Source organism: Oncorhynchus mykiss, chromosome 8, assembly GCF_057628025.1.
Source record: "Oncorhynchus mykiss isolate SJ-2025 chromosome 8, ASM5762802v1, whole genome shotgun sequence".
NCBI classification, from domain to species: domain Eukaryota; kingdom Metazoa; phylum Chordata; class Actinopteri; order Salmoniformes; family Salmonidae; genus Oncorhynchus; species Oncorhynchus mykiss.
This window is the reverse complement of record NC_143029.1, coordinates 89,665,001-89,687,192: the sequence shown is the minus strand read 5'-3', so window position 1 is coordinate 89,687,192 and position 22,192 is coordinate 89,665,001. Positions and strand designations below refer to the sequence as shown.

General features: G+C 40.6%; 1 pseudogene across 1 annotated transcript in view; it reads right to left on the bottom strand.

Moving 5' to 3' along the window:
• LOC110530822 (receptor-type tyrosine-protein phosphatase mu-like) overlaps nt 1-22,192 on the bottom strand; it is a 583,690-nt pseudogene that overhangs the window by 15,438 nt on the left and 546,060 nt on the right. Inside the window, exons 28-30 of the transcript XR_016482710.1 lie at nt 21,537-21,686; nt 9,464-9,637; nt 8,790-8,921 (exon numbers count right to left, since the gene is read on the bottom strand). The product of XR_016482710.1 is annotated as a receptor-type tyrosine-protein phosphatase mu-like (transcript). The remainder of the gene's footprint in view (nt 1-8,789; nt 8,922-9,463; nt 9,638-21,536; nt 21,687-22,192) is intronic.

The following is a 22,192-nucleotide window of genomic DNA, read 5'->3' as shown; positions in this document are numbered from 1 at the left end:
CTGTATACTGTATAGTCAGTATATTACCTAGACCACATACACCTGTATACTGTATAGTCAGTATATTACCTAGACCACATACACCTGTATACTGTATAGTCAGTATATTACCTAGACAACATACACCTGTATACTGTATAGTCAGTACATTACCTAGACAACATACACCTGTATAGTCAGTATAATACCTAGACAACATACACCTGTATAGTCAGTATAATACCTAGACAACATACACCTGTATAGTCAGTATATTACCTAGACAACATACACCTGTATAGTCAGTATATTACCTAGACAACATACACCTGTATAGTCAGTATATTACCTAGACAACATGCACCTGTATAGTCAGTATATTACCTAGACAACATACACCTGTATAGTCAGTACATTACCTAGACAACATACACCTGAATAGTCAGTACATTACCTAGACCACATACACCTGTATAGTCAGTACATTACCTAGACAACATACACCTGTATACTGTATAGTCAGTACATTACCTAGACAACATACACCTGTATAGTCAGTCTATTACCTAGACAACATACACCTGTATACTGTATAGTCAGTACATTACCTAGACAACATTCACCTGTATAGTCAGTATATTACCTAGACAACATACACCTGTATAGTCAGTATATTACCTAGACCACATACACCTGTATAGTCAGTATATTACCTAGACCACATACACCTGTATAGTCAGTATATTACCTAGACAACATACACCTGTATACTGTATAGTCAGTACATTACCTAGACAACATTCACCTGTATAGTCAGTATATTACCTAGACCACATACACCTGTATAGTCAGTATATTACCTAGACCACATACACCTGTATAGTCAGTATATTACCTAGACAACATACACCTGTATAGTCAGTACATTACCTAGACAACATACACCTGTATAGTCAGTATATTACCTAGACCACATACACCTGTATAGTCAGTATATTACCTAGACAACATACACCTGTATAGTCAGTATATTACCTAGACAACATACACCTGTATAGTCAGTATATTACCTAGACAACATACACCTGTATAGTCAGTACATTACCTAGACAACATACACCTGTATAGTCAGTATATTACCTAGACAACATACACCTGTATAGTCAGTACATTACCTAGACAACATGCACCTGTATAGTCAGTATATTACCTAGACAACATACACCTGTATAGTCAGTACATTACCTAGACAACATACACCTGTATAGTCAGTACATTACCTAGACCACATACACCTGTATAGTCAGTATATTACCTAGACCACATACACCTGTATAGTCAGTATATTACCTAGACCACATACACCTGTATACTGTATAGTCAGTACATTACTTAGACCACATACACCTGTATAGTCAGTATATTACCTAGACAACATACACCTGTATAGTCAGTATATTACCTAGACAACATACACCTGTATAGTCAGTACATTACCTAGACAACATACACCTGTATAGTCAGTACATTACCTAGACAACATACACCTGTATACTGTATAGTCAGTACATTACCTAGACAACATACACCTGTATAGTCAGTATATTACCTAGACAACATACACCTGTATAGTCAGTACATTACCTAGACAACATACACCTGTATAGTCAGTACATTACCTAGACAACATACACCTGTATAGTCAGTACATTACCTAGACAACATACACCTGTATACTGTATAGTCAGTACATTACCTAGACAACATACACCTGTATAGTCAGTACATTACCTAGACAACATACACCTGTATACTGTATAGTCAGTATAATACCTAGACAACATACACCTGTATACTGTATAGTCAGTACATTACCTAGACAACATACACCTGTATAGTCAGTATAATACCTAGACAACATACACCTGTATAGTCAGTATATTACCTAGACCACATACACCTGTATACTGTATAGTCAGTACATTACTTAGACCACATACACCTGTATAGTCAGTATATTACCTAGACAACATACACCTGTATAGTCAGTATAATACCTAGACAACATACACCTGTATACTGTATAGTCAGTATATTACCTAGACAACATACACCTGTATAGTCAGTATATTACCTAGACAACATACACCTGTATAGTCAGTATATTACCTAGACAACATACACCTGTATAGTCAGTATATTACCTAGACAACATACACCTGTATAGTCAGTATATTACCTAGACAACATACACCTGTATAGTCAGTATATTACCTAGACAACATACACCTGAATAGTCAGTACATTACCTAGACAACATACACCTGTATAGTCAGTACATTACCTAGACCACATACACCTGTATACTGTATAGTCAGTACATTACCTAGACAACATACACCTGTATAGTCAGTACATTACCTAGACAACATACACCTGTATACTGTATAGTCAGTACATTACCTAGACAACATACACCTGTATAGTCAGTACATTACCTAGACAACATACACCTGTATAGTCAGTATATTACCTAGACAACATACACCTGTATACTGTATAGTCAGTATATTACCTAGACAACATACACCTGTATAGTCAGTACATTACCTAGACAACATACACCTGTATAGTCAGTACATTACCTAGACAACATACATCTGTATACTGTATAGTCAGTATATTACCTAGACAACATACACCTGTATAGTCAGTATATTACCTAGACAACATACACCTGTATAGTCAGTATATTACCTAGACAACATACACCTGTATAGTCAGTACATTACCTAGACAACATACACCTGTATAGTCAGTACATTACCTAGACAACATACACCTGTATAGTCAGTACATTACCTAGACAACATACACCTGTATACTGTATAGTCAGTATATTACCTTGACAACATACACCTGTATAGTCAGTATAATACCTAGACAACATACACCTGTATAGTCAGTATAATACCTAGACAACATACACCTGTATAGTCAGTATATTACCTAGACAACATACACCTGTATAGTCAGTATATTACCTAGACAACATACACCTGTATACTGTATAGTCAGTATATTACCTAGACAACATGCACCTGTATAGTCAGTATATTACCTAGACAACATGCACACACAGCAGAAAAGTTGACACGGAGAAATGCAGTGCACATTGACACACACTCAAACATCACCTGCATAACAAACAGGGCAAACACACACACACACACACACACACACACACACACACACACACACACACACACACACACACACACACACACACACACACACACACACACACACACAGAGCGCAGCACCACATAAACAAAGAGATTGCAGAAATACAGGTGGAAGAAAAGCTCCTATCTCTGCCTCCTCTGAGAGCCAATCAGAAACCTCCTATCTCTGCCTCCTCTGAGAGCCAATCAGAAACCTCCTATCTCTGCCTCCTCTGAGAGCCAATCAGAACGACAAATTCAACAGATGCAAAACAAAGATACTGATGGAGCGAAAGTTACTCCAATTCCCTTCCTCCCTCACCTCTCTTCTTTTCCCCTCCCCTAATCTCCCTCCCTCCCTCCCCCCCTCCTCTCCCTTCGCTGCTCCTCTCCCCTCCCCTCCCTCCCCTTGCTCCCTCCCTCCTTCTCTGCCTGCCTCCCTCCCTCCCTCCCTCCTTCTCTGCCTGCCTCCCTCCCTCCTTCTCTGCCTGCCTCCCTCCCTCCCTCCTTCTCTGCCTGCCTCCCTCCCTCCCTCCCTCCTTCTCTGCCTGCCTCCCTCCCTCCCTCCCTCCTTCTCTGCCTGCCTGCCTCCCTCCCTCCCTCCCTCTCCCTTATTTGCTCCCCTCTTCTCCCTCCCTCCTCTCCTCTCCCTTTCACCCCTCTCTTCTCTCCTCCCTCACACTCCCCTCTTCTTCTCTCATCCCCCCTCTTCTTCTCCCCTCCCTCACCTCTCCCTCCCTCCTCACCTCTCCCTTTACTCACCTCTCTTCTTCTCCCCTCCCCTCCTCTCCATTTCTCCCCCTCTCTCAATTCCTCTAACTTCCTTCCTCACATAACTTTTTTATCTTTCCCTTCCTCTCTACCCCCCTCCCCCTCTCCCCTCCCCCCATCGCTCCACCTGAGCTACAGTGAGAATATTGAATGAAAGGCCCTGCCAGCGCGTGTGTGTCAGCTAGCCAGTCAGTCACCCAGGGAGAGAGAGGAGAGAGCAGCCCAGCCAGAGGCTTTGATCCCTGGGTGTGATGACAGGGCCTGGGGCCTGGAGGGCTGGAGCTGCCGGAGAGATCTTCCACTGATTTCTGTCTATCTATTTTATCTACCATCTATAACCCTGTCCTGTCTATGTGACTGATGTTAATGTTGAACAGAGATGCATCTATAATCCTGTCCTGTCTATGTGACTGATGTTAATGTTGAACAGAGATGCATCTATAATCCTGTCCTGTCTATGTGACTGATGTTAATGTTGAACAGAGATGCATCTATAATCCTGTCCTGTCTATGTGACTGATGTTAATGTTGAACAGAGACACATCTATAATCCTGTCCTGTCTATGTGACTGATGTTAATGTTGAACAGAGATGCATCTATAATCCTGTCCTGTCTATGTGACTGATGTTAATGTTGAACAGAGACACATCTATAATCCTGTCCTGTCTATGTGACTGATGTTAATGTTGAACAGAGATGCATCTATAATCCTGTCCTGTCCATGTGACTGATGTTGATGTTGAACAGAGATCCATCTATAATCCTGGCATGTCTATGTGACTGATGTTAATGTTGAACAGAGATGCATCTATAATCCTGTCCTGTCTATGTGACTGATGTTAATGTTGAACAGAGACACATCTATAATCCTGTCCTGTCTATGTGACTGATGTTAATGTTGAACAGAGATGCATCTATAATCCTGGCATGTCTATGTGACTGATGTTAATGTTGAACAGAGATCCATCTATAATCCTGTCCTGTCTATGTGACTGATGTTGAACAGAGATGCATCTATAATCCTGTCCTGTCTATGTGACTGATGTTAATGTTGAACAGAGATGCATCTATAATCCTGTCCTGTCTATGTGACTGATGTTGATGTTGAACAGAGACACATCTATAATCCTGTCCTGTCTATGTGACTGATGTTGATGTTGAACAGAGATCCATCTATAATCCTGTCCTGTCTATGTGACTGATGTTGATGTTGAACAGAGACACATCTATAATCCTGTCCTGTCCATGTGACTGATGTTGATGTTGAACAGAGATCCATCTATAATCCTGGCATATCTATGTGACTGATGTTGAACAGAGACACATCTATAATCCTGTCCTGTCTATGTGACTGATGCTGATGATTTACAAAGCTTTGGGATTTTTTACAACTTTATTATTTGTCATTATTGACTATATATTCATCCTATACCTTCAGAACCAGGTACTGCAGTGACACCTCTTGCACGGAGAAGCAGTGTCTTGGACCACGGCACCAGTCGGGAGCTACCCCTTGACCTATTCCACATTTTGTTGTGTTACATCATGAATTCAAAATGGATTAAATCATTTTTTCCCCTCACCCATCTACTCACAATACCCTATAATGACAAAGTGAAAATTGTTTTTTGAAATTTTAGAAAGTTCATTGAAAGTGAAACACAGAAATATCTCATTTACATAAGTATTCACACCCCTTAGTCAATACTTTGTAGAAGCACCTTTGGTAGCGATTAAAGCTGTGAGTCTTTCTGGGTAAGTCTCTAAGAGATTTCCACACCTGGATTGAGCAACATTTACCAATTATTATTTTCAAAAAATGTCGAACTCTGTCAAATGGCTTGTTGATCATTGCTAGACAACCATTTTCAGGTATTGTCATAGATTTTCAAGTAGATTTAAATCAATACTGTAACTCGGCCACTCAGGAACATTCACTGTTTTCTTGGTAAGCAACTTTAGTGTAGATTTGGCCTTGTGTTTTAGGTTACTGTCCTACTGCAAGAAATGTGGCAAAGCAATTCAGTGTTGCAAACAGGATGCATGTTTTGGAATATTTTTCATTCTGTACAGACTTCCTTCTTTTCACTCTGTCATTTAGGTTAGTATTGTGGAGTAACTACAGCGTTGTTGATCCCATCCTCAGTTTTCTCCTATCACAGCCATACAACTCAGTAACTGTTGGCCTCATGGTGAAATCCCTGAGTGGTTTTCCTTCCTCTCCGGCAACTGAGTTAGGAAGGATGCCTGTATCTTTGTAGTGACTGGGTGTATTGATACACCATCCAAAGTGTCATTAATAACTTCACCATGCTCAAAGGGATATTCAGTGTCTGCTTTTTTTTTTTGTACCCATCTACCAATAGGTGCCCTTCTTTGCAAGGCATTGGAAAACCTCTCTGTTCTTAGTGGTTGAATCTGTGGTTGAAATTCACTGCTTCGACTGAGGGACCTTACAGATAATTGTATGTGTGGGGGTACAGAGATGAGGTAGTCATTCAAAAATCATGTTAAACTCTATTATTAGAGTAGTCCATGCAACTTATTATGTGACTAGTTATGAACATTTTACTCTTGAACTTAAAAAAAATGTAAACATTTCGAAAAACATAATTCCACTTTGACATGATGGGGTATTGTGACATTATGGGGTATTGTGACATTATGGGGTATTGTGACATTATGGGGTATTGTGACATTATGGGGTATTGTGACATTATGGGGTATTGTGACATTATGGGGTATTGTGACATTATGGGGTATTGTGACATTATGGGGTATTGTGACATTATGGGGTATTGTGACATTATGGGGTATTGTGACATTATGGGGTATTGTGACATTATGGGGTATTGTGTGTAGAACAATGATACAAAATGTCAATTTATTTCATTTAAAATTCAGGCTGTAACACAACAACAACAAAGTTAAGGGGTTTGAATAATTTGTGAAGGCACTGAATCCAACCCTATCTTATCTTATTTATCCAATATATCATATCCCATCCATCCTATTCTATCATATCCATCCTATCCAATCTATCCTATTCTATCCCATCCATTCAATCGATCCTATCTAATCTTATCCAACCTATCCTATCCAATCCATCCTATCTATTCATCCCATCTTTCCTATCCAATCCATCCTATCTATCCCATCTGTCATATCCTATCCAACCTATCCTATCCTACCCATCCTTATCCAATATATTATCTCCTATCCAATTTATCCTATCATATCTATCCAATCCTATCCAATCTATCCCATCCAATCCTATCCAATATATCCTATCATATTCATCCTATCCATCCTATCTATCCTATCCTATCTAATCTCTCCTATCCATCCTATCCTATCTCATCTATCCTATCCTATCCAATCTATCCTATCCTATCCAATCTAGCCTATCCTATCCCATCTATCCTATCCTATCTCATCTATCATATCCAATCTATCCAATCCAATCCATCCTATCTAGCCTATCCTATCCCATATATCATATCTCATCTATCCAATCCCATCTATCCTATTCCTATCTTATCCTATCTCATCTATCATATCCAATCCATCTATCTATCATATCATATCTCATCTATCCTATCCAATCTATCCTATCCAATCAATTCTTTCTATCCCATCTATCCAATCCCGTCTATCATATCCAATCTACTCTATCTAATCCCATCCTATCCAATCTATCCTATCCAATCCATCCTATCTATCCTATCCTATCCCATCTATCATATCTCATCTATCATATCTCATCTATCCTATCCAATCAATTCTATCTAAACCATCTATCCAATCCCATCTATCATATCCACCTACTCTATATAATCCATCCTATCCTATCTATCCTATCCAAAACATTCTATCCTATTATCCATCTATCCAATCTTGCATCTATTCCCACACCATTTTCATTCTCTGTTATTGTCATGTCTGTATCTGGTATCTCATCTATCCATCTATTCCACACCATTTTCACTCTCTGTTATTGTCATGTCTGTATCTGGTATCTCATCTATCCATCTATTCCACACCATTTTCACTCTCTGTTATTGTCATGTCTGTATCTGGTATCTCATCTATCCATCTATTCCACAACATTTTCACTCTCTGTTATTGTCATGTCTGTATCTGGTATCTCATCTATCCATCTATTCCACACCATTTTCACTCACTGTTATTGCCATGTCTGTATCTGGTATCTCATCTATCCATCTATTCCACACCATTTTCACTCTCTGTTATTGCCATGTCTGTATCTGGTATCTGATATTCTTCAGTATTATTCAGGCAAGGTGATATTGACACGTGATATTGACAATGTTTTTGTCCTTGAGCGATGTGTGTGTCTGAGGTTGTGATTCCTTGTGTGTGCGAGTGTGTGCGAGTGTGTGTGTGTGTGTGTGTGTGTGTGTGTGTGTGTGTGTGTGTGTGTGTGCGTTTGCGCATGTCCTTATGTGTGTCTTTGTGTGTGTGTGTGTGTGTGTGTGTGTGTGTGTGTGTAGTTGTGAGTCCTTGTGTTCCAGGCCTTTTGTAGACACACAAAGTAATTCTTGTATTTTTCTGGGAATCTAATTCACATGTCTTTGAGCTGGACTCTGGGGTACAAGATCATGTTCAAGGAATCTACCTTCAGATGCTGTCTATTTCACAGTCCATTTCAGACAATGCACTAACTCCCATAGAATTGTTTGTGTGTGTGTGTGTGTTATTGTGTACGTGTGTGTACGTGTGTGTGTGTGTGTGTGTGTGTGTGTGTGTGTGTGTGTGTGTGTGTGTGTGTGTGTGTGTGTGTGTGTGTGTACCTGTGCAGGGTCGACATCATTGAGCATCACTATGGAGGTACTGTGGTAATCCAACACCAGCCTCCAGAAATCCTTCACTGTGTTGGGCAGAGGATGTTGGGTCACAATGAACGCTGACGGCTGCTTATAACTCTACATGAGGCAAGAGAGAGGTAGAGAGAGAAAAAGAGAGAGAGGGATGGATGGGGTAGGGAGAGAGAGGGATGGAGGGGGTAGAGAGAGAGGGGGATGGAGGGGGTAGAGAGAGAGAGGGATGGAGGGGTAGAGAGAGAGGGATGGAGGGGGTAGAGAGAGAGAGGGATGGAGGGGGTAGAGAGAGAGGGATGGAGGGGGTAGAGAGAGGGGGATGTAGGGGGTAGAGAGAGGGGGATGGAGGGGGTAGAGAGAGGGGGATGGAGGGGTAGAGAGAGAGAGGGATGGAGGGGGTAGAGACAGAGAGAGGGATAGAGGGTTAGACAGAGAGAGGGATGGAGGGAGAAAAAGAGATACATGAATTCCATAGACGTACCATATACAAGTGTCTGTGTGTGTGAGTGTGTGAGTATGTGTGTCTGTGTTAGTGGGAATGTGTGTGTTAGTGAGTGTTAGTGTGAGTGTGTGTGTGTGTGTGTGTGTGTGTGTGTGTGTGTGTGTGTGTGTGTGTGTGTGTGTGTGTGTGTGTGTGTGTGACATACGTCCATAAGAGCAGCGTTGATGTAGTTGGAGCTCTCTCCGTCGATGGTGATGAGGAAGGGCAGACAGCGGTCAGGAGGAAGAACATCCATACAGCGGTTCTTCTCGTGGTTCCTGGGGAGCAGGGCGATACTACAGTCCTCCACCCGCAACGTAGGAGTCACCATGTTCAGAGTCTGGAGAGAGAGACAGTAGAGGTTACAGTGGGTTACAGGGCGATACAGTGGGTTACAGGGTGATACAGGGCGATACAGTGGGTTACAGTGGGTTACAGGGTGATACAGTGGGTTACAGGGTGATACAGGGCGATACAGTGGGTTACAGTGGGTTACAGGGTGATACAGTGGGTTACAGTGGGTTACAGGGTGATACAGTGGGTTACAGGGGGTTACAGTGTGATACAGTGGGTTACAGGGGGTTACAGTGGGTTACAGTAGGTTACAGGGTGATACAGTGGGTTACAGGGGGTTACAGTGGGTTACAGTGGGTTACAGAGCGATACAGTGGGTTACAGGGTGTTACAGGGTGATACAGTGGGTTACAGTGGGTTACAGGGTGATACAGTGGGTTACAGGGGGTTACAGTGGGTTACAGAGCGATACAGTGGGTTACAGAGCAATACAGTGGGTTACAGGGTGATAGAGTGGGTTACAGGGGGTTACAGGGTGATACAGTGGGTTACAGGGGGTTACAGAGCGATACAGTGGGTTACATAGCGATACAGTGGGTTACAGAGCGATACAGTGGGTTACAGGGGGTTACAGGGTGATACAGTGGGTTACAGGGGGTTACAGAGCGATACATTGGGTTACAGTGGGTTACAGAGTGATACAGTGGGTTACAGGGTGATACAGTGGGTTACAGGGCGATACAGTGGGTTACAGTGGGTTACAGAGCGATACAGTGGGTTACAGTGGGTTACAGAGCGATACAGTGGGTTACAGTGGGTTACAGAGCGATACAGTGGGTTACAGTGGGTTACAGTGGGTTACAGGGTGATACAGTGGGTTACAGGGTGATACAGTGGGTTACATGGTGATACAGTGGGTTACAGGGCGATACAGTGGGTTACAGGGCGATACAGTGGGTTACATGGCGATACAGTGGGTTACAGGGCGATACAGTGGGTTACATGGCGATACAGTGGGTTACAGGGTGATACAGTGGGTTACAGGGCGATACAGTGGGTTACATGGTGATACAGTGGGTTACATGGTGATACAGTGGGTTACAGGGCGATACAGTGGGTTACATGGCGATACAGTGGGTTACATGGTACAACAGTGGGTTGTAGGGTGATACAGTGGGTTACATGGTGATACAGTGGGTTACATGGTGATACAGTGGGTTACATGGTACAACAGTGGGTTGTAGGGTGATACAGTGGGTTACATGGTGATACAGTGGGTTACATGGTGATACAGTGGGTTACATGGTGATACAGTGGGTTACATGGTGATACAGTGGGTTACATGGTGATACAGTGGGTTACATGGTGAAACAGTGGGTTGTAGGGTGATACAGTGGGTTACATGGCCATACAGTGGGTTACAGGGTGATACAGTGGGTTACATGGTGATACAGTGGGTTACAGGGTGATACAGTGGGTTACAGGGTGATACAGTGGGTTACATGGTAAAAAAAAAAAAAAAACTTCATTCAACAGTTTTATTTGAACCATAAATGGTTCTTCGGTAGATTAATAAGAAAAGCTCATCCATTGTTTAAAAATGGCCTTTTTGTCTTTGTGCAGATTGCCAGGTCTCATTTTCGATTAATTGAAAATTATACGTTTTTTTCAAAGTATCTCTCTTTTTCAAACAAGCATTGCAGAGCTGGCTACAATTTCAATTTCATCCCCCTGAAAAGATAGAACGAATATTACAACACATATTATGGCTGAACTCAACTGGGCTGGTTAATAAAATACCTGTATTTATGGGAAAGATGTTTGAAAAGGGAATTTTGTTTTTAAATGATATTGTAAATTGGAGTGGTAGAGTTATGTCCTTCATGGAGTTATCAGAATTGTACGGGAAGGTCTGCTCAAACCAATTGATTACAGTAGTGTAGTGTTTGATAGTGTCTTGATGCTGTAGTGTTTGATAGTGTCTTGATGCTGTAGTGTTTGATAGTGTCTTGATGCTGTAGTGTTTGATAGTGTGTTGATGCTGTAGTGTTTGATAGTGTCTTGATGCTGTAGTGTTTGATAGTGTCTTGATGCTGTAGTGTTTGATAGTGTCTTGATGCTGTAGAGTTTGATAGTGTCTTGATGCTGTATTGTTTGATAGTGTCTTGATGCTGTAGTGTTTGATAGTGTGTTGATGCTGTAGTGTTTGATAGTGTGTTGATGCTGTACTGTTTGATAGTGTCTTGATGCTGTAGTGTTTGATAGTGTCTTGATGCTGTAGTGGTTGATAGTGTCTTGATGCTGTAGTGTTTGATAGTGTCTTGATGCTGTAGTGTTTGATAGTGTCTTGATGCTGTAGTGTTTGATAGTGTCTTGATGCTGTAGTGTTTGATAGTGTCTTGATGCTGTAGTGTTTGATAGTGTCTTGATGCTGTAGTGTTTGATAGTGTCTTGATGCTGTAGTGTTTGATAGTGTGTTGATGCTGTAGTGTTTGATAGTGTCTGGATGCTGTAGTGTTTGATAGTGTCTTGATGCTGTAGTGTTTGATAGTGTCTTGATGCTGTAGTGTTTGATAGTGTCTTGATGCTGTAGTGTTTGATAGTGTCTTGATGCTGTAGTGTTTGATAGAGTCTTGATGATGTAGTGTTTGATAGTGTCTTGATGCTGTAGTGTTTGATAGTGTATTGATGCTGTAGTGTTTGATAGTGTCTTGATGATGTAGTGTTTGATAGTGTCTTGATGCTGTAGTGTTTGATAGTGTCTTGATGCTGTAGTGTTTGATAGTGTCTTGATGCTGTAGTGTTTTAGCGTGTCTTGATGCTGTAGTGTTTGATAGTGTCTTGATGCTGTAGTGTTTGATAGAGTCTTGATGCTGTAGTGTTTGATAGTGTCTTGATGCCGTAGTGTTTGATAGTGTCTTGATGCTGTAGTGTTTGATAGTGTCTTGATGCTGTAGTGTTTGATAGTGTCTTGATGCTGTAGTGTTTGATAGTGTCTTGATGCTGTAGTGTTTGATAGTGTCTTGATGCTGTAGTGTTTGATAGTGTCTTGATGCTGTAGTGTTTGATAGTGTCTTGATGCTGTAGTGTTTGATAGTGTCTTGATGCTGTAGTGTTTGATAGTGTCTTGATACTGTAGTGGTTGATAGTGTCTTGATGCTGTGGTGTTTGATAGTGTCTTGATGCTGTAGTGTCTTGATGCTGTAGTGTCTTGATGCTGTAGTGTTTGATAGTGTCTTGATGCTGTAGTGTCTTGATGCTGTAGTGTTTGATAGTGTCTTGATGCTGTAGTGTCTTGATGCTGTAGTGTTTGATAGTGTCTTGATGCTGTAGTGTTTGATAGTGTCTTGATGTTGTAGTGTTTGATAGTGTGTTGATGCTGTAGTGTTTGATGGTGTCTTGATGCTGTAGTGTTTGATAGTGTCTTAATGCTGTAGTGTTTGATAGTGTCTTGATGCTGTAGTGTTTGATAGTGTCTTGATGCTGTAGTGTTTGATAGTGTCTTGATGCTGTAGTGTTTGATAGTGTCTTGATGCTGTATTGTTTGATAGTGTCTTGATGCTGTAGTGTTTGATAGTGTCTTGATGCTGTAGTGTTTGATAGTGTGTTGATGCTGTAGTGTTTGATAGTGTCTTGATGCTGTAGTGTTTGATAGTGTCTTGATGCTGTAGTGGTTGATAGTGTCTTGATGCTGTAGTGTTTGATAGTGTCTTGATGCTGTAGTGTTTGATAGTGTCTTGATGCTGTAGTGTTTGATAGTGTCTTGATGCTGTAGTGTTTGATAGTGTCTTGATGCTGTAGTGTTTGATAGTGTCTTGATGCTGTAGTGTTTGATAGTGTCTTGATGCTGTAGTGTTTGATAGTGTGTTGATGCTGTAGTGTTTGATAGTGTCTGGATGCTGTAGTGTTTGATAGTGTCTTGATGCTGTAGTGTTTGATAGTGTCTTGATGCTGTAGTGTTTGATAGTGTCTTGATGCTGTAGTGTTTGATAGTGTCTTGATGCTGTAGTGTTTGATAGTGTCTTGATGCTGTAGTGTTTGATAGTGTCTTGATGCTGTAGTGTTTGATAGTGTCTTGATGCTGTAGTGTTTGATAGTGTCTTGATGCTGTAGTGTTTGATAGTGTCTTGATGCTGTAGTGTTTGATAGTGTCTTGATACTGTAGTGGTTGATAGTGTCTTGATGCTGTGGTGTTTGATAGTGTCTTGATGCTGTAGTGTCTTGATGCTGTAGTGTCTTGATGCTGTAGTGTTTGATAGTGTCTTGATGCTGTAGTGTCTTGATGCTGTAGTGTTTGATAGTGTCTTGATGCTGTAGTGTCTTGATGCTGTAGTGTTTGATAGTGTCTTGATGCTGTAGTGTTTGATAGTGTCTTGATGTTGTAGTGTTTGATAGTGTGTTGATGCTGTAGTGTTTGATGGTGTCTTGATGCTGTAGTGTTTGATAGTGTCTTAATGCTGTAGTGTTTGATAGTGTCTTGATGCTGTAGTGTTTGATAGTGTGTTGATGCTGTGGTGTTTGATAGTGTCTTGATGCTGTGGTGTTTGATAGTGTCTTGATGCTGTAGTGTCTTGATGCTGTAGTGTCTTGATGCTGTAGTGTTTGATAGTGTCTTGATGCTGTAGTGTCTTGATGCTGTAGTGTTTGATAGTGTCTTGATGCTGTAGTGTCTTGATGCTGTAGTGTTTGATAGTGTCTTGATGCTGTAGTGTTTGATAGTGTCTTGATGTTGTAGTGTTTCATAGTGTGTTGATGCTGTAGTGTTTGATAGTGTCTTGATGCTGTATTGTTTGATAGTGTCTTGATGCTGTAGTGTTTGATAGTGTCTTGATGCTGTAGTGTTTGATAGTGTGTTGATGCTGTAGTGTTTGATAGTGTCTTGATGCTGTAGTGTTTGATAGTGTCTTGATGCTGTAGTGGTTGATAGTGTCTTGATGCTGTAGTGTTTGATAGTGTCTTGATGCTGTAGTGTTTGATAGTGTCTTTATGCTGTAGTGTTTGATAGTGTCTTGATGCTGTAGTGTTTGATAGTGTCTTGATGCTGTAGTGTTTGATAGTGTCTTGATACTGTAGTGTTTGATAGTGTCTTGATGCTGTAGTGTTTGATAGTGTGTTGATGCTGTAGTGTTTGATAGTGTCTGGATGCTGTAGTGTTTGATAGTGTCTTGATGCTGTAGTGTTTGATAGTGTCTTGATGCTGTAGTGTTTGATAGTGTCTTGATGCTGTAGTGTTTGATAGTGTCTTGATGCTGTAGTGTTTGATAGAGTCTTGATGCTGTAGTGTTTGATAGTGTCTTGATGCTGTAGTGTTTGATAGTGTATTGATGCTGTAGTGTTTGATAGTGTCTTGATGCTGTAGTGTTTGATAGTGTCTTGATGCTGTAGTGTTTGATAGTGTCTTGATGCCGTAGTGTTTGATAGTGTCTTGATGCTGTAGTGTTTGATAGTGTCTTGATGCTGTAGTGTTTGATAGTGTCTTGATGCTGTAGTGTTTGATAGTGTCTTTATGCTGTAGTGTTTGATAGTGTCTTGATGCTGTAGTGTTTGATAGTGTCTTGATGCTGTAGTGTTTGATAGTGTCTTGATACTGTAGTGTTTGATAGTGTCTTGATGCTGTAGTGTTTGATAGTGTGTTGATGCTGTAGTGTTTGATAGTGTCTGGATGCTGTAGTGTTTGATAGTGTCTTGATGCTGTAGTGTTTGATAGTGTCTTGATGCTGTAGTGTTTGATAGTGTCTTGATGCTGTAGTGTTTGATAGTGTCTTGATGCTGTAGTGTTTGATAGAGTCTTGATGCTGTAGTGTTTGATAGTGTCTTGATGCTGTAGTGTTTGATAGTGTATTGATGCTGTAGTGTTTGATAGTGTCTTGATGCTGTAGTGTTTGATAGTGTCTTGATGCTGTAGTGTTTGATAGTGTCTTGATGCCGTAGTGTTTGATAGTGTCTTGATGCTGTAGTGTTTGATAGTGTCTTGATGCTGTAGTGTTTGATAGTGTGTTGATGCTGTAGTGTTTGATAGTGTGTTGATGCTGTAGTGTTTGATAGTGTGTTGATGCTGTAGTGTTTGATAGTGTCTTGATGCTGTAGTGTTTGATAGTGTGTTGATGCTGTAGTGTTTGATAGTGTCTTGATGCTGTAGTGTTTGATAGTGTCTTGATGCTGTAGTGTTTGATAGTGTCTTGATGCTGTAGAGTTTGATAGTGTCTTGATGCTGTATTGTTTGATAGTGTCTTGATGCTGTAGTGTTTGATAGTGTGTTGATGCTGTAGTGTTTGATAGTGTGTTGATGCTGTACTGTTTGATAGTGTCTTGATGCTGTAGTGTTTGATAGTGTCTTGATGCTGTAGTGGTTGATAGTGTCTTGATGCTGTAGTGTTTGATAGTGTCTTGATGCTGTAGTGTTTGATAGTGTCTTGATGCTGTAGTGTTTGATAGTGTCTTGATGCTGTAGTGTTTGATAGTGTCTTGATGCTGTAGTGTTTGATAGTGTCTTGATGCTGTAGTGTTTGATAGTGTCTTGATGCTGTAGTGTTTGATAGTGTGTTGATGCTGTAGTGTTTGATAGTGTCTGGATGCTGTAGTGTTTGATAGTGTCTTGATGCTGTAGTGTTTGATAGTGTCTTGATGCTGTAGTGTTTGATAGTGTCTTGATGCTGTAGTGTTTGATAGTGTCTTGATGCTGTAGTGTTTGATAGAGTCTTGATGATGTAGTGTTTGATAGTGTCTTGATGCTGTAGTGTTTGATAGTGTATTGATGCTGTAGTGTTTGATAGTGTCTTGATGCTGTAGTGTTTGATAGTGTCTTGATGCTGTAGTGTTTGATAGTGTCTTGATGCTGTAGTGTTTGATAGTGTCTTGATACTGTAGTGGTTGATAGTGTCTTGATGCTGTGGTGTTTGATAGTGTCTTGATGCTGTAGTGTCTTGATGCTGTAGTGTCTTGATGCTGTAGTGTTTGATAGTGTCTTGATGCTGTAGTGTCTTGATGCTGTAGTGTTTGATAGTGTCTTGATGCTGTAGTGTCTTGATGCTGTAGTGTTTGATAGTGTCTTGATGCTGTAGTGTTTGATAGTGTCTTGATGTTGTAGTGTTTGATAGTGTGTTGATGCTGTAGTGTTTGATGGTGTCTTGATGCTGTAGTGTTTGATAGTGTCTTAATGCTGTAGTGTTTGATAGTGTCTTGATGCTGTAGTGTTTGATAGTGTCTTGATGCTGTAGTGTTTGATAGTGTCTTGATGCTGTAGTGTTTGATAGTGTCTTGATGCTGTATTGTTTGATAGTGTCTTGATGCTGTAGTGTTTGATAGTGTCTTGATGCTGTAGTGTTTGATAGTGTGTTGATGCTGTAGTGTTTGATAGTGTCTTGATGCTGTAGTGTTTGATAGTGTCTTGATGCTGTAGTGGTTGATAGTGTCTTGATGCTGTAGTGTTTGATAGTGTCTTGATGCTGTAGTGTTTGATAGTGTCTTGATGCTGTAGTGTTTGATAGTGTCTTGATGCTGTAGTGTTTGATAGTGTCTTGATGCTGTAGTGTTTGATAGTGTCTTGATGCTGTAGTGTTTGATAGTGTCTTGATGCTGTAGTGTTTGATAGTGTGTTGATGCTGTAGTGTTTGATAGTGTCTGGATGCTGTAGTGTTTGATAGTGTCTTGATGCTGTAGTGTTTGATAGTGTCTTGATGCTGTAGTGTTTGATAGTGTCTTGATGCTGTAGTGTTTGATAGTGTATTGATGCTGTAGTGTTTGATAGTGTCTTGATGCTGTAGTGTTTGATAGTGTCTTGATGCTGTAGTGTTTGATAGTGTCTTGATGCTGTAGTGTTTGATAGTGTCTTGATGCTGTAGTGTTTGATAGTGTCTTGATGCTGTAGTGTTTGATAGTGTCTTGATACTGTAGTGGTTGATAGTGTCTTGATGCTGTGGTGTTTGATAGTGTCTTGATGCTGTAGTGTCTTGATGCTGTAGTGTCTTGATGCTGTAGTGTTTGATAGTGTCTTGATGCTGTAGTGTCTTGATGCTGTAGTGTTTGATAGTGTCTTGATGCTGTAGTGTCTTGATGCTGTAGTGTTTGATAGTGTCTTGATGCTGTAGTGTTTGATAGTGTCTTGATGTTGTAGTGTTTGATAGTGTGTTGATGCTGTAGTGTTTGATGGTGTCTTGATGCTGTAGTGTTTGATAGTGTCTTAATGCTGTAGTGTTTGATAGTGTCTTGATGCTGTAGTGTTTGATAGTGTGTTGATGCTGTGGTGTTTGATAGTGTCTTGATGCTGTGGTGTTTGATAGTGTCTTGATGCTGTAGTGTCTTGATGCTGTAGTGTCTTGATGCTGTAGTGTTTGATAGTGTCTTGATGCTGTAGTGTCTTGATGCTGTAGTGTTTGATAGTGTCTTGATGCTGTAGTGTCTTGATGCTGTAGTGTTTGATAGTGTCTTGATGCTGTAGTGTTTGATAGTGTCTTGATGTTGTAGTGTTTCATAGTGTGTTGATGCTGTAGTGTTTGATAGTGTCTTGATGCTGTATTGTTTGATAGTGTCTTGATGCTGTAGTGTTTGATAGTGTCTTGATGCTGTAGTGTTTGATAGTGTGTTGATGCTGTAGTGTTTGATAGTGTCTTGATGCTGTAGTGTTTGATAGTGTCTTGATGCTGTAGTGGTTGATAGTGTCTTGATGCTGTAGTGTTTGATAGTGTCTTGATGCTGTAGTGTTTGATAGTGTCTTTATGCTGTAGTGTTTGATAGTGTCTTGATGCTGTAGTGTTTGATAGTGTCTTGATGCTGTAGTGTTTGATAGTGTCTTGATACTGTAGTGTTTGATAGTGTCTTGATGCTGTAGTGTTTGATAGTGTGTTGATGCTGTAGTGTTTGATAGTGTCTGGATGCTGTAGTGTTTGATAGTGTCTTGATGCTGTAGTGTTTGATAGTGTCTTGATGCTGTAGTGTTTGATAGTGTCTTGATGCTGTAGTGTTTGATAGTGTCTTGATGCTGTAGTGTTTGATAGAGTCTTGATGCTGTAGTGTTTGATAGTGTCTTGATGCTGTAGTGTTTGATAGTGTATTGATGCTGTAGTGTTTGATAGTGTCTTGATGCTGTAGTGTTTGATAGTGTCTTGATGCTGTAGTGTTTGATAGTGTCTTGATGCCGTAGTGTTTGATAGTGTCTTGATGCTGTAGTGTTTGATAGTGTCTTGATGCTGTAGTGTTTGATAGTGTGTTGATGCTGTAGTGTTTGATAGTGTGTTGATGCTGTAGTGTTTGATAGTGTGTTGATGCTGTAGTGTTTGATAGTGTCTTGATGCTGTAGTGTTTGATAGTGTCTTGATGCTGTAGTGTTTGATAGTGTGTTGATGCTGTAGTGTTTGATAGTGTGTTGATGCTGTAGTGTTTGATAGTGTCTTGATGCTGTAGTGTTTGATAGTGTCTTGATGCTGTAGTGTTTGATAGTGTCTTGATGCTGTAGTGTTTTAGCGTGTCTTGATGCTGTAGTGTTTGATAGTGTCTTGATGCTGTAGTGTTTGATAGAGTCTTGATGCTGTAGTGTTTGATAGTGTCTTGATGCCGTAGTGTTTGATAGTGTCTTGATGCTGTAGTGTTTGATAGTGTCTTGATGCTGTAGTGTTTGATAGTGTCTTGATGCTGTAGTGTTTGATAGTGTCTTGATGCTGTAGTGTTTGATAGTGTCTTGATGCTGTAGTGTTTGATAGTGTCTTGATGCTGTAGTGTTTGATAGTGTCTTGATGCTGTAGTGTTTGATAGTGTCTTGATGCTGTAGTGTTTGATAGTGTCTTGATACTGTAGTGGTTGATAGTGTCTTGATGTTGTGGTGTTTGATAGTGTCTTGATGCTGTAGTGTCTTGATGCTGTAGTGTCTTGATGCTGTAGTGTTTGATAGTGTCTTGATGCTGTAGTGTCTTGATGCTGTAGTGTTTGATAGTGTCTTGATGCTGTAGTGTCTTGATGCTGTAGTGTTTGATAGTGTCTTGATGCTGTAGTGTTTGATAGTGTCTTGATGTTGTAGTGTTTGATAGTGTGTTGATGCTGTAGTGTTTGATGGTGTCTTGATGCTGTAGTGTTTGATAGTGTCTTAATGCTGTAGTGTTTGATAGTGTCTTGATGCTGTAGTGTTTAATAGTGTCTTGATGCTGTAGTGTTTGATAGTGTCTTGATGCTGTAGTGTTTGATAGTGTCTTGATGCTGTATTGTTTGATAGTGTCTTGATGCTGTAGTGTTTGATAGTGTCTTGATGCTGTAGTGTTTGATAGTGTCTTGATGCTGTAGTGTTTGATAGTGTCTTGATGCTGTAGTGTTTGATAGTGTCTTGATGCCGTAGTGTTTGATAGTGTCTTGATGCTGTAGTGTTTGATAGTGTCTTGATGCTGTAGTGTTTGATAGTGTCTTGATGCCGTAGTGTTTGATAGTGTCTTGATGCTGTAGAGTTTGATAGTGTCTTGATGCTGTAGTGTTTGATAGTGTCTTGTTGCTGTAGTGTTTGATAGTGTCTTGTTGTTGTAGTGTTTGATAGTGTCTTGATGCTGTAGTGTTTGATAGTGTCTTGATGCTGTAGTGTTGTCCTTCGTGTTCTAATACTTTAATGTTACCCCTTCCTTGTGTTTTTTGTAATAAATAATTATAAAAAAATGTATTAAAAAAATACAAAGAACAGCTCAAATAAGCAAAGAGAAATGACAGACCATCATTACTTTAAGACATGAAGGTCAGTCAATACGGAACATTTCAACAACTTTGAAAGTTTCTTCAAGTGCAGTCGCAAAAACCATCAAGCACTATGATGAAACTGGCTCTTATGAGGACCACCACAGGAAAGGAAGACCCAGAGTTATCTCTGCTGCAGAGGATAAGTTCATTAGAGTTACCTGCACCTCAGATTGTAGACCAAATAAATGCTTCACAGAGTTCAAGTAACAGACCCATCTCAACATCAACTGTTCAGAGGAGACTGTGTGAATCAGGCCTTCATGGTCGAATTGCTGTAAAGAAACCACTACTAAAGGACACCAATAAGAAGAAGAGACTTGCTTGGGCCAAGAAACACGAGCAATGGACATTAGACCGGTGGAAATCTGTCCCTTGTTCTGATGAGAACAAATTTTAGAATTTTGGTTCCAACCGCAGTGTTTTTGTGAGACGCAGAGTAGGTGAACGGATGACCTCCACATGTGTGGTTCCCACCGTGAAGCATGGAGGCGGAGGTGTGATGGTGTGGAAGTGCTTTGCTGGTGACACCGTCTGTGATTTAATTAGAACTCAAGACCCACTTAACCAGCATGGCTACCACAGCATTCTGCAGTGATACGCCATCCCATCTGGTTTGCGCTTCGTGGGACTATCATTTGTTTTTCAACAGGACAATGACCCAAAACATACCTCCAGGCCGTGCCAGGGCTATTTGACCAAGGAGGAGAGTGATGGAGTGGTACATCAGATGACCTGGCCTCCTCAATCACCTGACCTCAACCCAATTGAGATGGCTTGGGATGAGTGGGACCGCAGAGTGAAGGAAAAGCAGCCAACAAGTTGGGGAAGCAAAATACCTCATATAGACCGGTGTGAGGCTTTTTAAATCGTGTCCAATCAAATGGATTTACCACAGATGGACTCCAGTCAAGTTGTAGAACCATCTCAAGGATGATCAATGGAAACAAGATGCACCTGAGATCAATTTCATGTCACAAAGCAAAGGGTCTGAATACTTACGTAAATAAGGTCTTTTAAAAAAAAAAAAAATTAGCAAAAATGTATTACAACCTGTTTTCACTTTTGTCATTATGGGATATTGTGTGTAGATTGATGAGAATTATTATTATTTTTAAATCAATTTTAGAATAAGGCTGTAAAGTAACAAAATGTGGAAAAATGCACTGTAAATGTGTCCGTGTAGGACACTCAACTTGCTGGCCCAAATGAGGAAGGATCACAATGGAACACATTCTCACCCGGAACTCCTCTTTGATCTGGGAGGAGTTGGTCTGGGGGTCCAATCGGTTCATTTCATAGTAGACCGAGCGCAACTGATTGGCTGGAATGGTGGTGTCACCACAAAGACACGCCTCCAAGATGGCGTCGTGGATGAAGACATATTGCTCCTGGAAAAAGCAGAAAGATGGACACAACGGGACAATATCAAACAACAGACAATCAGCACACAGAAAGAGATGGAAATTACCAGAAAGTTAGAATGGGAAATGAAACATGTACTTTAATAGGGCCTATATAATAGGGCCAATATAATAGGGTCTATATAATAGGGTCTATATAATAGGGTCTAAATAATAGGGCCAATATAATAGGGCCTATATAATGGGGTCTATATAATAGGGCCAATATAATAGGGCCTTTATAATAGGGTCTAAATTGAGACCGATAAATTAATCTAAAAAAAATAAGCACAATCCCCTGTTCACCTTAAAGTAACGGAGAACAGAGCAGAAGGGCATAACAGGTTCACTCCAATCCCCACCACTCACCGACCCAGCGCAGCGCAGCGCAGCCAACCAACCCCCCTCCCCCTCTTCCCTCCCCCCCTTCCTTCCCCCACATCCACACACCCAGCCGGGTAGACGGCCACAGCTTAAGGCTTGACGTAAACCAG